The 15,158-nt window shown below is 36.2% G+C and overlaps 1 protein-coding gene and 2 long non-coding RNA genes across 3 annotated transcripts in view; 2 read left to right on the top strand and 1 right to left on the bottom strand.

The window, feature by feature from the left end:
- LOC127941565 (alpha-adducin) overlaps nt 1-15,158 on the bottom strand; it is a 190,907-nt gene that overhangs the window by 64,491 nt on the left and 111,258 nt on the right. The gene's annotated exons all lie outside the window — the stretch shown is intronic.
- Nucleotides 3,328-4,351, top strand: LOC127941588 (uncharacterized). The gene is made up of 2 exons (XR_008149122.1): nt 3,328-3,644; nt 3,782-4,351. It is a non-coding gene; the product is annotated as an uncharacterized LOC127941588 (long non-coding RNA).
- Nucleotides 8,055-9,424, top strand: LOC127941587 (uncharacterized). The gene is made up of 4 exons (XR_008149121.1): nt 8,055-8,169; nt 8,331-8,528; nt 8,951-8,989; nt 9,076-9,424. It is a non-coding gene; the product is annotated as an uncharacterized LOC127941587 (long non-coding RNA).

Below are 15,158 nucleotides of genomic sequence, written 5' to 3'. Positions count from 1 at the left end.
TAGTAAAGCTAACCAGCCATCATGCTAGGTAAACTTGCAAACTCACCTGGTTTATATTATGTTTAAATCAAATGCCAAATTAATGTTTTGATTTAGATAGTTTCACGCCTTATTTAGTGAGTAGTGAGCTAGTTTCTAAGTTTCTCTAGCGTGATGGCTGGTTAGCTTTACTAGCGATTAGCAAGCAAATAATATAATACACATTCATTCATGAATATGAGTGCTATTTTTTAATGTTTAATCTTCAGTGATACTGAACTTGCTCAGCCAGCTGTGTGTCATCATCTTACCCAAACATTGGAGAGTCCGTGCTCAACTAAACTATCCATAAGGCAGAGGCGGCATCTATGCAGGTGAACCGAACAATGGTGTTATGATTCAGTTCGACTCCCAAGACAAGACGATGCTCAGCCGACTGGCCAATAGGAACGTGGCCCCGCCCATGACACAATTCTCACAGTGAAAGCAAAATCCTGACACCAGAGCAAGAAATTGCATCAAGAGCAAAGAAAAGGGTTTCGAGAGAAACTTTTTTTTTTTTTTTTGAGAAAATATTTTCACACTGATAGCAAAAAATATATATTTGAGAGTTTTTTTCAAAGTATTTTGAGAGAGATTTTTGTTCTCAGAAATAATTTTTAAAATTTCAAATGTATATTTTTTTATGTTCAATGAGAAAATACTTTCTCTCAAAACTTTTAGTCTCAAATATTATTATTTTTTGCTATTGGCATGAAAACTTTTTCTCTCAAATATTCTTTTTTCTCTCATGAAATGTTTTTTTTGCTATCAGTGTGATAACTTTTTCTCTCAAACATTTTTTTTTCTCTCAGATCTTTTATTTTCTCGCATGTAATAAAGACACATTTCTAACTCCATAGAGGGAGACGTGTGTTTAAATGGATTAGTTAAATCACTGAAGCTTTGACAAATAAATACATGCTCTTACACTGTTGGATCGACTCAGTAAAGTCCAGAGTTTTTCTCTAACATACCAGTCTTCCCATCTAACAAAAAAAGGTCCCCAGGACGTCCCCTTAATTTCCTCTGGGAACGTCGCCCGGAAGTCAGCATGTAGGGTCCCCTTTACGTCGAGCGGACGTTCATGAGGACCGGCAGCAGCCATTCGGACGTTTAGGGAACGTATACTTTAAATCTTCTGAATGTCATTTTATTGTACTTTTAGGCTAATCAAAGACAACAGACACATTGTATGAATCAAAATATTTAATTTTAATTGAACAATTGTAAATTTGCAGTGCTCTTTTCGTGTGTGTGTGTAAATTAGTCAGCTGTGGTTAGTCAGGTAGCCATTCTTCCCATTGTCTTCTAACCCTAAAACAACAAAATGAACACATTCAGTAGTGTTATGATTTTATATGTCTAGGACTTTCATTTATCCATTGAAAGAAGATTTGTATAGACTGTTGACAGTTTAGACCGAGTGGTCTGAAATTTAGCAGACATATGCCTTTTTGCCACACACACTGTATGTTGGTGCCGTGCCAGTGGTCAGTAGGCAAGCATCAGTACCTTGAATTTGATGCGAGCGGCTACTGGAAGCCAGTGTAACCTAATGAAGAGTAACGTGAGCTGTTTTTGGCTCATTGAAGACAACCCTCGCTGCTGCATTCTGGATCATTTGCAGAGGCTTGACAGTACATACAGGAAGAGCCAGGAGAGCTTTACAATAGTCCAGTCTGGAGAGAACAAGAGCTTGGACTGCTAATGTGTGGAAACAAGTACCAAGCTGCAATACCCAAGACCAAACAGCAAAGGTCGTCACAAAACTGATTTTAAAGAAAGTCCCAAAGAGCAATAGACAAAATGAAACACTGGGTCACAGAAAGATATCATATCGGAGCGAGCTCTCAATGGCGTAGGTTTCCTTTTGACATATAAACCCAACAACCTGCAACAGTAACAAACTGTGTGTGATGATGCTGTTCCAAATCCTGCTGCACCACAGAGTGCCACTTACAGTATATATATATATATTTAACATTAAGTCACATTATATTTGTCCCAAAATATTTTTCATGTTCATACTGACTTTGTCCAAGGCTGGAAGATTGTGTATCTTTCTGCACAACCTTTTTCTATCCGTATGCTTTATATAGGGCGCTAATAATAGCCATAGATTGAGCTTTCTCTTTCTGTTTGCTCCGTTTTGTCAAACACCGTACTTCAAACTCATCGATGCAGCTTTATTACTCTCTGAAGTGAACTTCTATATTAACTGCTGTCTTGAATTGGGTGTAATGTCTGTGAGTTGCTCTAAACGTGGTGCTGTGCTTTGCTGTGTGACTACATTCAACACATTAAAACATTAAGTGGGCATCCTTGAAAGTGTGGAGTTTTCTAAAGCAGCCTATTTACTTTAACTTCTCACTTAATGCTATGATGTTTCAGATTTTCCGAAATTACAAAAAACATATACAGTACATATATCTACTTTTTTTCTAAATTATTGGACAGTTTGGCAGTAGCTGGATATTGGTAGGGACATGTCCCATCCATCCCCCAGATTTATGTATGTGAAGAAACTCATTTCTTAAATAAAAATACAGCAACACGTACAAATGTTAGCTTCACACATGTGCAAATGTCCTTGCACAATCATTTCAACAGTTTGAACATAGGAATATCTATAAAGTGTTCCATAGGAATCAACAGACGTGCTGTTTTCACACAGTCATTGAGTTTTCTAAACAAATAGATTATAGGACCAGCGCAAAATTATAAAATGTTAAAGAAAAGGACACAGCACTCTAGAAATTTCAAAATGAAGGTGTGACCATCAGACAAAGAATTGAGTAACAAGCGAGAAAAAAAAGACACATAAGCTACAAAAGACTTTAAAACTAAGGCAAGGCAGTGAATACATTGTGAAGCATCAGGACCTCTCTGGTTTGTCAGACTTTATAAGCCAAGGAAGCCTTAAACATACAGCACAATAACACACTTCACAAACTGAAGTGACAGAAAATACACAAAGACTGATTCTTTAAAGGTTCTGTGCACAGACAGGTTTAGAGTGATTTTTTTATTTGAACATTTTAGTGACGGTTAAATCTCATTTCACCAGTAGAATAAACTTCCTAATTATTATGCACTTATGGTATAAGACATTTTTCATTTCAAGCCATTCATCAAAAATGAGATTTCATCTATAAATGATTATATATACAGTCCTGATAGTAATTATTAGGATTGATGTTCAGTGGATCAGCGAGTGAGTGAGAACAGGTGTGGCACTGAGAACTATTAGCATGAACGTGAATGCAAATCAGAAAAGAGCAGCATTTGCTAGGCTTCAGACAGACTGCACAAGGTGATTAAAACACTTTTGGTTTGTTTCATTACTGAAATATAAATCTGTAATGCTCAACAATCATTAGTTAAACTTAAACTCTAACTGAATCTCTACTTTTTATCATATTTAATGCTAGAACAGAATTAAAGTGAACAGACTTGTTTCATGGCTGAAGATCTGTGGAGCGTCATAAACTACAGGAGAACTGAACGTTTGGAAAAGTGGATTATGGCAAACAAAGACGATGAGGTAGAATCTAATACACCGATAGAGAAAATTACGCCGAGACGAGTCAGACGGAACAGCGTTAATAGTGGAAAACCAAACTGTGAGTATTTATGAAAGATGATTGTCTTTCATCTATTCTGGTGTCTGAATGGATCAAATAGATATTGTATTATATAAACTGTATATGAACATAATCAGACACTGTTTTCTTTTTTTTACACTGTTTATGATTTCTAGTTTTTCATTATGCAGACAGACCTGCAGAGATCCGTTCTGATCTTCAAGTCAAGTCACCTTTATTTCTGTAGTGTTTTATACAATACAGATAGATTCACAGATGAGATGACATTTACACACAGAGAAAAAAAATACTATAAAAAACTAATGCATTTGTAAGTTGTAATATCATAATGAAATGAATTTAGAATTAAAATATTTTTTCTCATTTAATTTCACTAATGAATCTGCACTATGACAACACTGACTGGCACTGACATTTATTTTGATTGGGTTTATGTTCATGTTGTATATTGTGTTTGTAAATTTTGTAAAAAAAAAAAAAAAAAAAAAAAAAAAAGACAGAAAACAAACAATAAATGAAAAACAAGCAAGTAAAGCAAAGCGCAATCAATACAAATCTCTCATGCACACTTTGCATTAAATCATTTGTATGTAGTATTTCCCAACCTTATTTCCATCCTCTATGCAAAGTTGCTCAGATTACCCTTTGTCATTGACTGATACTGTAAGATAGCTCCACAGGATAATGGTTTTAACAGTTGTGAAATAAAAGCATTCTGATATATATGTGAGCTTCCTTTAGTGAAAATTGATGTCAAGAAAATGTCATGCCAACACTGATGGCACTAGCAGATCAGGTTCAAAATAAAGTGCTGTATAAACGCATGAACTGGATGCTAATGCCTCATTTGTTTGTCTTGCAAATCACTTTCGATCACTCATAAGAGCAGATTTGTTTTTTAACATGGCTTTATAATGTACAGATTCAACTTGTTTTTCTGAAAAGCCATCAGTGGGTATTTTCTGCTTTGAGAATAAAATAGTTATTTACAAAACAAATTTAATGTATGGTTTAAATTTAACACTTCTTTTTTTTCTTTTTTCTTTTTTTTTAAGTTTTCACATTTGCTATCATCACAATAATGTCCTGGTTGTCCCTTCAGTCCTAAAACTCACAGAAATAGCTCAATGAAATGCAGAAGAAATGCTGGGTCACAAAACTATATTCAACCAGGTAGCCAAAATTGTCTGCACGCACTGGAAACATGCAATCAGACTAAAGAAGGTCTATCAAAAATATCTCTTTTATTTTTCATATACGAAAGTAGAAAAGTTGCAAAAGTGAAAGGTATCTTAAAAACAAACCAAAGAGCAAATGTTTCAACCCATGCTTTCTTTAGTGCACCAAAAAATAAAATATATATTTTTGATAGACCTTTTTTTGGTCTTATTGCCTGTTTCTGGTGTGTGGACAACCTGGTTAAACATATTTTCAAGAATGTATCAAATTACATTACATTTACATTTATTCATTTAGCTGACACTTTTATCCAAAGCGACTTACAATTGCTATGTGTCAGAGGTCGCAGGCCTCTGGAGCAACTAGGGGTTAAGTGTCTTTAAAAAAAACTTTAAATTAAGACATTCATACACATTAAAGTAATGAAAATTCCAGTTTCTGCAGTTTCTAATGCACACCCCCAGACCCAATAATATATATGTGATGCAGTAAAATAATGTTAAAGAATCAAGAGAGCTTAAAACTCATCTCTTCGGTCAGCACTTAATTTCATGATTTTATTTATTTATTTTTTAAATCCTCTGGTCTCACTTTTCCTATTTCTGGTTTGTGTCAATATAGAAAACAAAGCGAACTGTATTTGCTGCATTCTGATTCTCTGCAGTGTTTTAGCGAAAGTATCAGTCAATTTTCTGCTCACCTTTAAAATGAACGCATCATCATGTTTGAGTCTTCAGCGATGCGTACAATGGGAGAGAACTTGAATGAAGTGCGTTTGTCTCAAGATTAAATATAAAGAGGATACAGCACTGAAGGACCATTATCATAAACGACCCTGAGCACTGCTCCGTTGTTTAAAACGGGAAAATGTTTATTTGAGAACGGTATTTGAGATTGCCCGGTTCGTAATAAATCGATCAGTCCCTCTTTCACACCACAAGCGTGAGCGGCGCGCGCAAATTTTTTTCGGCGTCCACACAGAGCGCATTCACACCGGAAGCAGTGCGTAAACCGCAGTGCAGCAGGGGTTTCGGCGTCCGGTCTATTTTTGCTGTGCTGCTTACGCTTAATTAATTGATTAGTGAAAGCACACTTTTGATGGACTAAATAAATGTGATTTAACACAAAACGTGCTCAAAATACACAGAATAAGCATGTCAAGAGTTTTAACAACAATGTCAATGTCTAGTGTTTTAACAATTATGTCAGAAAAATATTAATTATTCGTTTTGGGTGAAAGTATGGTGTATTATTAAAAAACAAAAATGTTGAAATAACTTACCCATTGTTTGAAATGGTTCTACTGTCTGCCGAACACGCTTTGCAGCCGCTGCTGTGATGCTGTACTTATACGCTTCCAGTGTGAATACTCGCGAGAGTCTGCTGCTGCAGTGACGCACTGCTCGCGCACCGCTCACGCTTGCGGTGTGAACCACGCTTGTAAGCAAGCTAAGCGGTCGTCTAGGGCGCGACCAACAGGAGGGGGCGCCAATGAGCGCATGATCTGGCGCTACATTTTAGCAGGGATGTGATAAAGAGTTTGCATGGCCACCCTGAAATATGATTGTAGCCTCCACTGGATCCCCAACATTATCGGGCTAGAGTACTGTCAATCTTTCGATGCCTGTATGTCACTTGATCAGAGCTCTGTCAACTGCTGCCTGATTGTTACGTGCAAAGTTTGGATTTGGAGCACTCATCAACACCATTAGATCAATGGGCTCTGTAAGTGCATTGGCAAGGTAAGTTTAAAAAAATATATATATATAGTTCAAGGCCAATTTAAAATAGATTTACAGTAAAACGTGCTCTAAATCAGTATTTTAGGCAGTTTCACGGAAGTGTTGAAATGCTGAATCAAGGGCAGCGTGTCATGTTATTTAAAGGTGAAGTTTACTCTTCAAAGAGAAACAAAGGAATAAGTAGCTGAATTCTGATTACTATGCCACTGATCAGGCTTTTATACGTAGTTTGGGGTAAGAAAGGGTTTTATAGGTTTGACTGAAATAATAATGCAATAACTGACCCAACAGCAAAACAATTGAACAAAAACAGATCAAGTTAAAAAGTATCCATTGATAAACATATTGAAATCCAAATTATATAAAATTAATTTATGTGTGATGAAAATTTCTTAGCAACTAGGGATTGTTACATAGTTACATAGTTATCAAGTGGCTATAATGGTATTGCAGATAATAAATTGTGATATATATATATATATATATATATATATATATATATATATATATATATATATATATATATATATATATATTTATACATGTACAATTGTGTTATTTAAAGTTTCAGTGTTTACATAATCAGTTGGGGGGGGGGGGGGGTGCATCAAAATGGCTAGAAACAGCCCTGAAATCAATTAATGTATTTCTCATTTGTAAGTTGCTTGAAATAAAAACAAGCATCTGCTAAATGAATACAATTAAAATGTCTGTATTACGAAAGCACTTTCAGACTGATACTGCATTCCAACAAACATTGAGTGAAAGCTTGACGTGTGAGTTATTCTCAAATGAAAGAGGAAATCATGTGGCTTTTTTATTTTTAGCAGTGTAATTCTTTGGAAACACTAAAAATACTCCAATTTTCTTTGAGTGCATGTATGCCCAATGTATCTTGTGCTCATTCACACCAGTGGGATTCTCATGTCAGTAAGACAATAAAGAATAATGCAATAGAAAAAAATACAAATAAAATAATTTAGCCTACTAAAAATAATAGCCTACTGATTCTTATTAAAATTACTAAAATGAAGAGCAGTGAATTATCATTTTCTCTTGTTTGATTAACATTAAATGACAGAGAGAGCATCAGGTTTACATGGATCACGCGCACAGGAAACTGTCACAGAAAATTTGCCATCATAAAATTACTATATCAGTATTAAACTAGCAACTGGCTCTCTAGATATGAATCACTCTATCTGTATGCATATGGTGACATGCAGTTTCTGTCATGGGTGGTGTTGTGAAGCAAGGAGAAGGAGACAGCAGTTAAAGTCTAAAAACTCTCAGTTTAATAATGGACTCAAAACTCAGGTAGATAAAATAGAGAAAACACAATTTAGTAAAGGAGCAACTAGAATACATAGACAGATGAGGATCATTGACTAAACACAGGTGATGGAGATAAATTAATCAGGCTAAGTGAGACCAGGAACTACTCAAAACAGAAGATGGGAAAACACCGAAACAAAGGTGATCATACCAACTGAAGGCGTGACCGTTTCAGTCATGTGGAGCTGATATAAACAACACGTTCATCCCAGGAAGTATTTAAAGGGGTTTTTCCACTTCTTTCGTAGCAGCAGCAGATCACAGAGCTCTTTTCAGCTCATCACAAGGTGAATAAAACATTTTAATTGTTTAGTAAAGATATATATTTTTTAATTATTTATTTAAATCTGAACATTCGTGCTTGTATAAAATGTAGACCTGTACTATTCAAAAATCATTACATTCTGAAATGCTTAAGTCTTAATGGAAACTTGTTTTTTTGAGACAGATAATACAAAAGCAGAATGGAAAGAGAAATGAATGAACGAATGAATGGAGGAACAGGATATGGAGCAGCAGAATGTGCAGGATTATTAAACATATGGAGAAGAGAGAAAGAGAAAAATGGCAAATAAAAAGTTACAATCTAAAGAACCAAAGACACTGTTAATTAGACAGAACAGCATTAATAGTGGCAAACCAAACTGTGAGTATTTATAATGTTTAATATAAAATACTGATATATTTCACAGTAGTTCATAATCTCTGGTGTAAAACAGATTCAAAAGTGTAACTTGTCATTTACTCTGTAAAGACTTAACAGCATCATTTACAGTTGTGCTCCTAAGTTTGTGGATCATATGTACACATTTGTTACTGTATGTCAAATTCAGTTCACGTCTCTTAAGCTTATTCAGGGCAGATCTAAACAAAGAATATTGATGATCCCTCTTATTTTGTTAAAATTATTCAAGCTTTGCTTTTGGTGTATGTAAATGTATGTCCACATGACGCTTTGATTCAAAGTGACACTGATTCATGATTGTGTTCATTCAATCAAACGCATTTCATGTTCTGCTGATTGAGTGAATTGATACTAAAATCAGATGTTTGTGTTTATATTTCCAGTTTCTGACATATCAGAGTTTGAGAAGAGTCACAGACGAGGTGAGAGATTAACACATCATACAGAATAGTTAGTACTCACAAATCTGATTTTATAGTGATCTTGGTTTAATTTTTTATTTTTTTAGAAAGCAGCAGCTCTGTTCATCTGACCAGCAGAATATCCTCCATGTTCAGCCTTGATTAAACAATGTGTATTTTATATTTTAGCATTATCTGAACCAGAGCAAGGTTACAGTATTATAGCCTACTACATAATTTATAAATGTAAAGTCTATTTATACAATTTCTTCTTGTATACCTTTAGTATATAAGCTGAATGTGTATTTGAGGACCACAATGGAAATAAGTGTGTAACTTTCTTGTGTTCCTTGACAGTTCTGATTAATGTATAATTGTCACTGTGATGGCATCTTGTTATGCATTTATTTCTGTTACTTTCTAACAAATTAAATCAATCAATCATAAATGTATACATAAAGCATATTCAGATTTCATTAGTACAGTGTTTTTCCTAAAAGTGTGACTTCGAGAGAAATCATTGAAGTAATCAATATATTTGCTCTACAGTATGTTACTGTATGATGTAACGTAGATGCTTAATATTTTGGAATTAAAATAAAATTTACTGTAACATCTAAACTACTTGTTTTGTGTTAACTTTCTTAATGTACTTTATACTTTAATAAAAATCAGCAAAAGAGAGATCAATGTGTTTTGACAGAACGGCGCTGCAAGAATCATGCAGTATGTTTCTGTATTCATAGACTGTGTGACACCATAAAAAATAAATAACTGTCAAAATAAGTGCATTAATGGAGGCGATTGATTTTTCATTTAAGTCATGAAGACCTGAAAGCCAATTAAAGCTTCCTTAAAACTGTGCATGTAAGTATTTGTTACGTATAGGAAGCACTGTCTCCCTCATCTAACCCACCCAATTTAACTTCTTCAGTAGGTCAGAAAATGTCAGAAAAGAAGCTCTTAAAGCAGACAAAATAACCTCATAACCATCTGCTGTGATGAATTCAAAGAACAAAAGAAAAAAATAGCAAAGATTCATCTTTAAGGATTCATCAATGTTTAATTTAGAATTTAGTGTTTGATAACTTTCTTCAATTTCTGTATATTTCCTACTCGCTGAAGGGCACACAGGTAAATAGTAAATATGACATTTATTATAATGGGGTTATGAGATGATATATTACACACAACAAAATACAAAAATAAAACGGCAAGCAACAAAGCACAACCAAAACCAAATCAATCCTTCTACAAAGCCCATGTCCTGCAGTTTAGTTTTATCCTTAGCCGACCCTATATTTAAAAACACATAAACCGCTAATCAAAGTCTTCAGGATGTTCTATTGCTGCTAAAAACTGCAGAGCATTGGTCATTATATCAGCAGAACTGGACACCACTGACCTACAGCCTTTTCATGTCTGTACAGTTTTCTTTAAATATTAAGATTTGCTGAGATATGCACCAATTTTTCCACATTGTTGTTTGTTGAAACAGTAATGGTTATGAAAATCAAAAGATCATTTGATAACATCTGAAGATGTGAGATACATTAAGTGAAGACTAATATCAAAATGACACTGATGCACTGAATAAATGCCGATAAAATAGGAAAAAAAAATTTGTACACATACAAACAAATGAACCAGATGTTTCTTTTGTTTGCTTACACTGGAGAAAATTCCCTTTATTTATCACTCATTACCACAAATAGTTTTAACCTGCTTTCACATAATACATTTCACTGGAGGTTGTTCTGAGAAGTCAGATTATTGTGTCAAAGTTTCATAGAAATTGCGTAAATTTCTCCTGATGTCACTGATTGCACTGAAAATAAAGCAATGTTTTGAAAACATTTTCTTTAAGTACTATAAACATTTACAAGGAACAATTTAAAATTAAACCAAAACATTCATTCATTTTTTATTTGATTTGATTTTTTTTTTTATTAATTGTGAACATGGACGTAGCCAGGCTTTGAAAATGATTGAGGTCCAGGGGTTTCTATAATGACCCCCTTATTATAGAATTGTATTTAGATTAATAACCCTTCTAAATACAACTAATTATATACACTAGCACTTGAAAAGAGACAGAATTTTAGATGTTTTTAGAGGGATGCTCATTTTTAAATCATACCCTATTTATTGCATAAAAAGTTTGTTAATATTTTACTATATTTATGGGGTGAATAATTGTATCAGTTGTTTATTATTCATGCATATTGCTGTTATTGTTTTCATTTATAACCATTATATAGCTGATAACTTTGTCTAGTGCTCTTATGATAGCATGATGTGTGAAACAACAATACTGAATGACTTCGACTTCTTAATGGTGTAAGGGAAACAGGTCAATTTAGCTCAAAGGGAATCATTTAAGATTTTAAAGGGAATTTGAACAGAATCACTGTTTCACGGCTGTTCACGGAGACGCGCCTGCGGTTCAGTGAACGAGCCGTTTAACATCAAATCTGCGCTGGATACTAATATCCAAACTATAGTGAAAACACTATCAATTAGCACAGTAACAAGATCGGCAGTTTAAGACATTAACTTGTAAGCACAAAACACAAGATACTTCTCTTTTCAATATGAATAAGGCTTTATTAGATAAATCTAAGACATATAAACTAATCTAACATAAACGCACGCACACACACATTCACACAAGTTGCAGGAAGGTCAAAAGTTAGGGAAAGATGAGTTTAAGAGAATGGAAATATGGAATCCCAAGTTAACAGCAATACGTTAAATTGCATAAACATGAACAACCATCAATCACGTAATTAGCGCTCGCATTGAGTTCCTCAATGAGGTTAAACTTATATTAGATACACCAGTAAAGGTCACAGTCTGGAGGTAAAGTTACTTGCATCTCCTGTGAAGAAGGAGCCTCGGTGAAAGGGCTATCCCGAGGTCGTTGATTGGCTGGAAGTTCAGTCTCTGAAGTGACGTCTTGGGAAGCCCGTGGTTGTTGGGCGTTGGCTGAAAGTGCAGAGTCGTGTTCGCTGGTTGAAGTTGAATGGACGTTACAAAACTTAACTCAGAACACGAAACTCTCAAACGGAAAAGAAAAGAAATAAAGTTTGACGAGACTAGGTTGTGTTCCTTCTCATAGTAGCAGCAGGCAGGCACGCTGGAACCGCGCTCAAAGAACAATGATGACTACCGCATGGCTAGATGCTACAAGCTAAAGCTGGGTAGCAAAGCTACAAGCTAAAAGCTAAGAGCAGGCATGACTGATAGCACGAGCAATGCTAGAACTAAAAGCCGACATGGCTAATAGCAGCAGCTAGACTAGAACTAAAAGCAGACTAAAAGCCGACATGGCTAATAGCAGCAGGCAGACTAAAAGCAAGGCATGACTAAAAGCCAAATTACATCGTGTCCAAAGTATTTAAAACTTCCTGTTGGCCACCCCTCAAATGTTGCCTTGACCAATCAGATATGTTCTTGGGGTGGGTATCATAAATCATTTGTTTATCTTACCAAGCATGTGGTTCTTGCCTCACAGGGTCTAATTTTGGACATGATTCCTATAACATGGTTATGATATATTTTACAAATAAATGATTGTCAGGACAATATCAAGCAAGAAAATGCGATTATTTGAATACTAGACATGACTAGGTATCCTATAGTTATCAAAAGACATACACAATAAGTGATTATACATGATAGTCAAATGTGTGGGTTACACATAAATGAATATGGAGTTAAGCAATAGAATGATTCATTCATAAGTCTTTTTTGAGTTCATTCTGGTCCATATATAATGTATAAAAAGGGTTTCTTTGCCATTCTCTGGCAAAGGACTTTTCTGTGAAGACAAAGGTTTAAAGCCCTTCCCCCTTAGGAATTTCAGTCTGGTTTCACTGGCTGGGGGGGGAAGTCAATGCAAGTATTTAACTTGATCTCCTGGGTTTACATGTGATGTCCAGCGTTGCATTCCAATCACGAACAATAAATTTGACAATCTCTTCTTTGAATTAAAATTGTCAATAATTGTTCTATTGGTGTTAATGTTGAAAGCTGTTGTGTGAACAAGTTGGTTGGTTGGTTATCTTGTTTGGTTCCTGTGGCACTAGAACTGATTTATGACTTCCTGAGGAATTCAGCTCATGTTTCAATGCACACAGCTCTGATAGACTCTTTGATTTGTCTGATTTGACTCATTTCTGCTACATATATCCCCCTTTCGATCGGCGAGGTGTTTAGGTGAAGACATCGTCGATCGCTGGAGAAACAAAGGCAGAAGAAGCAGACAAACACAGCAAACAGCAAGACAACACCTCCATGACAGTTACTGTACTGGTGCAGGCATCAGGTTATTTAGGTACACGTGGTTAAGTTCAATTAGTCAATGTAGTTTAGCACATTGAGGATAGTTTAGATGGTCTTGGAAATTGTTTTTATTTTGATTCATCAATCAAATTTGTGGTTAACTTTGTTTGGTTCTTCTAGGTTGTCTTACTTTACATGTTTACCATTAGTTTTCTAGTAATTTCATTTTCAATTCAATGAATTGACCTATCATGCATGGAGCTCTCTGGCTTCCATTCAGTTTAGAGTGGCTGGCGGATATTAGGTGTTGCGAGTCAATCCTAATATCAGACCTTCGACCCTCGCAGGGTGTCTAGGCGTTTCACCTACTCAGGAAAGAGGGGAAGGAGAAGGATAGGTAAAAGAAGAACAAAACAAAACAAGGCTGCTGTGGGTTTTCCTAGCATGGGTTACATCAACTATTGAGCTAGGATGTCAGGTGCAGCTAGTGTGTCGTGAACCTTAACTTAGTGTCAGGTGTTCTACCTATTGTGAGGATGGCTGCACGTTTCTTCATGGTGGGTATGTGTAACTTTGTTACGCTAAAAGTTGGATATTCTACCTGTGGGAAGAATATGTTTGTTGACTGTGTTATCAGTAGATGTGTTTACCTCTGGGTGTAGGTAATGTTGTGTATTACTGGTGTAGTGCATGTGTGGTCAGATCTGTTCAAGTCTGTGTTGTCTCCCCCTTTTTCTAGCATGTCACTTAAGACTGGCTCTCAGCATCCTTGGCTTGGATGAGGGCGTGTCCATGGTCTAATGAGGGGTCAGTCCAGCAAGGCAGGAAGTTCTTTAGCAGACAGTCGGAGGCAGTTTGGCATGGCTGTGTGAAGCTGAGTTGCAAAACTTGTCTCCTATGTTGCATTCTTCTTGTGATGCCTTCTGGCTGTAGCAGACTTTCTGACCTTCTGTGCTCTGGTGGTTGCTGTTGCACAGACAGGGAGTGTGGTACTTGGAGTTAATTTGACAGTTTGTTAGTGACTGAGGTGATGTCCTTTAGTACCTCAGATTTTTCATCAACAGTTGGCCGTTAAAGACTTGTTCATTCTGGGTTGTTGTTGAACAGGTGCTTGTCATCTCTGATGCGGTGCACCAGGTGATCACCGGCCTTCCGTTCTGTCGCTGGTCACAGCGAGCATGACTCAACTTTGTGGTCATATGCATGTAAATTGTCTTGAAGGAACTCTCTTAGTTGTTTCATGACTTGTTCCGTGTCTTCTAATGGTAAGCGGTTATGTTCTTGTGCATACTCAGCACTGTGCATGTCTGAGTGGTGCTGAGGTGGGTTTTGTTGTCGCTTACCCACACGAGTTGCTCTTGGATGAGTCAGGTGATTACCTTTGGATCTCTGGTTAGGTTTCCAGATGTTATCCTTTTGGTTTCTTGAGAAGCGTGGCTGGTCCCATGGATTTTTCCAGCAGTTGGGCTGAAAGCGGTCGTGGATATGGGCGTCACGTTCTCTGTGCTCTTGGTGGAAGACTCTGGTGTTGTGATGCCACTGGGTGTCGTCCAGTGCAAGGCTTGAGTCTTTGTTGACAGAGTTCAAGAGTGTGGAGGTTTTGTTACCTTTCTTTGAGGCCAACTTCTGCTTGTTATAGGCCTTCTGTGTTAGGTCACGCAACTGTTGGATGGTCATGGAGTTCGGACAGGCCATGACACCTAGATGGTGACTGACTCCAGGGTGCAGATTCTTTAGGAAGAGGGTTTTGAAGTTCACATCCTCTTCAAGGTCAGAGTTGTTGTGTGCACCAAAGTAGGATTGTCGGAGTCGGTTGTAGTAAGCTTGTGGAGTCTCTTGACGACCTTGTTTGGTTTCCAAGGCAGTTAACAGTCCATGTTCAGACTCTGGGTCTGTAAACTCT

This window comes from Carassius gibelio, chromosome A21 (genome assembly GCF_023724105.1).
Source record: "Carassius gibelio isolate Cgi1373 ecotype wild population from Czech Republic chromosome A21, carGib1.2-hapl.c, whole genome shotgun sequence".
Classification (NCBI taxonomy): Eukaryota; Metazoa; Chordata; class Actinopteri; order Cypriniformes; family Cyprinidae; genus Carassius; species Carassius gibelio.
The sequence above is the reverse complement of the archived record's forward strand: the minus strand, read 5'-3'. Positions and strand labels throughout refer to the sequence as shown.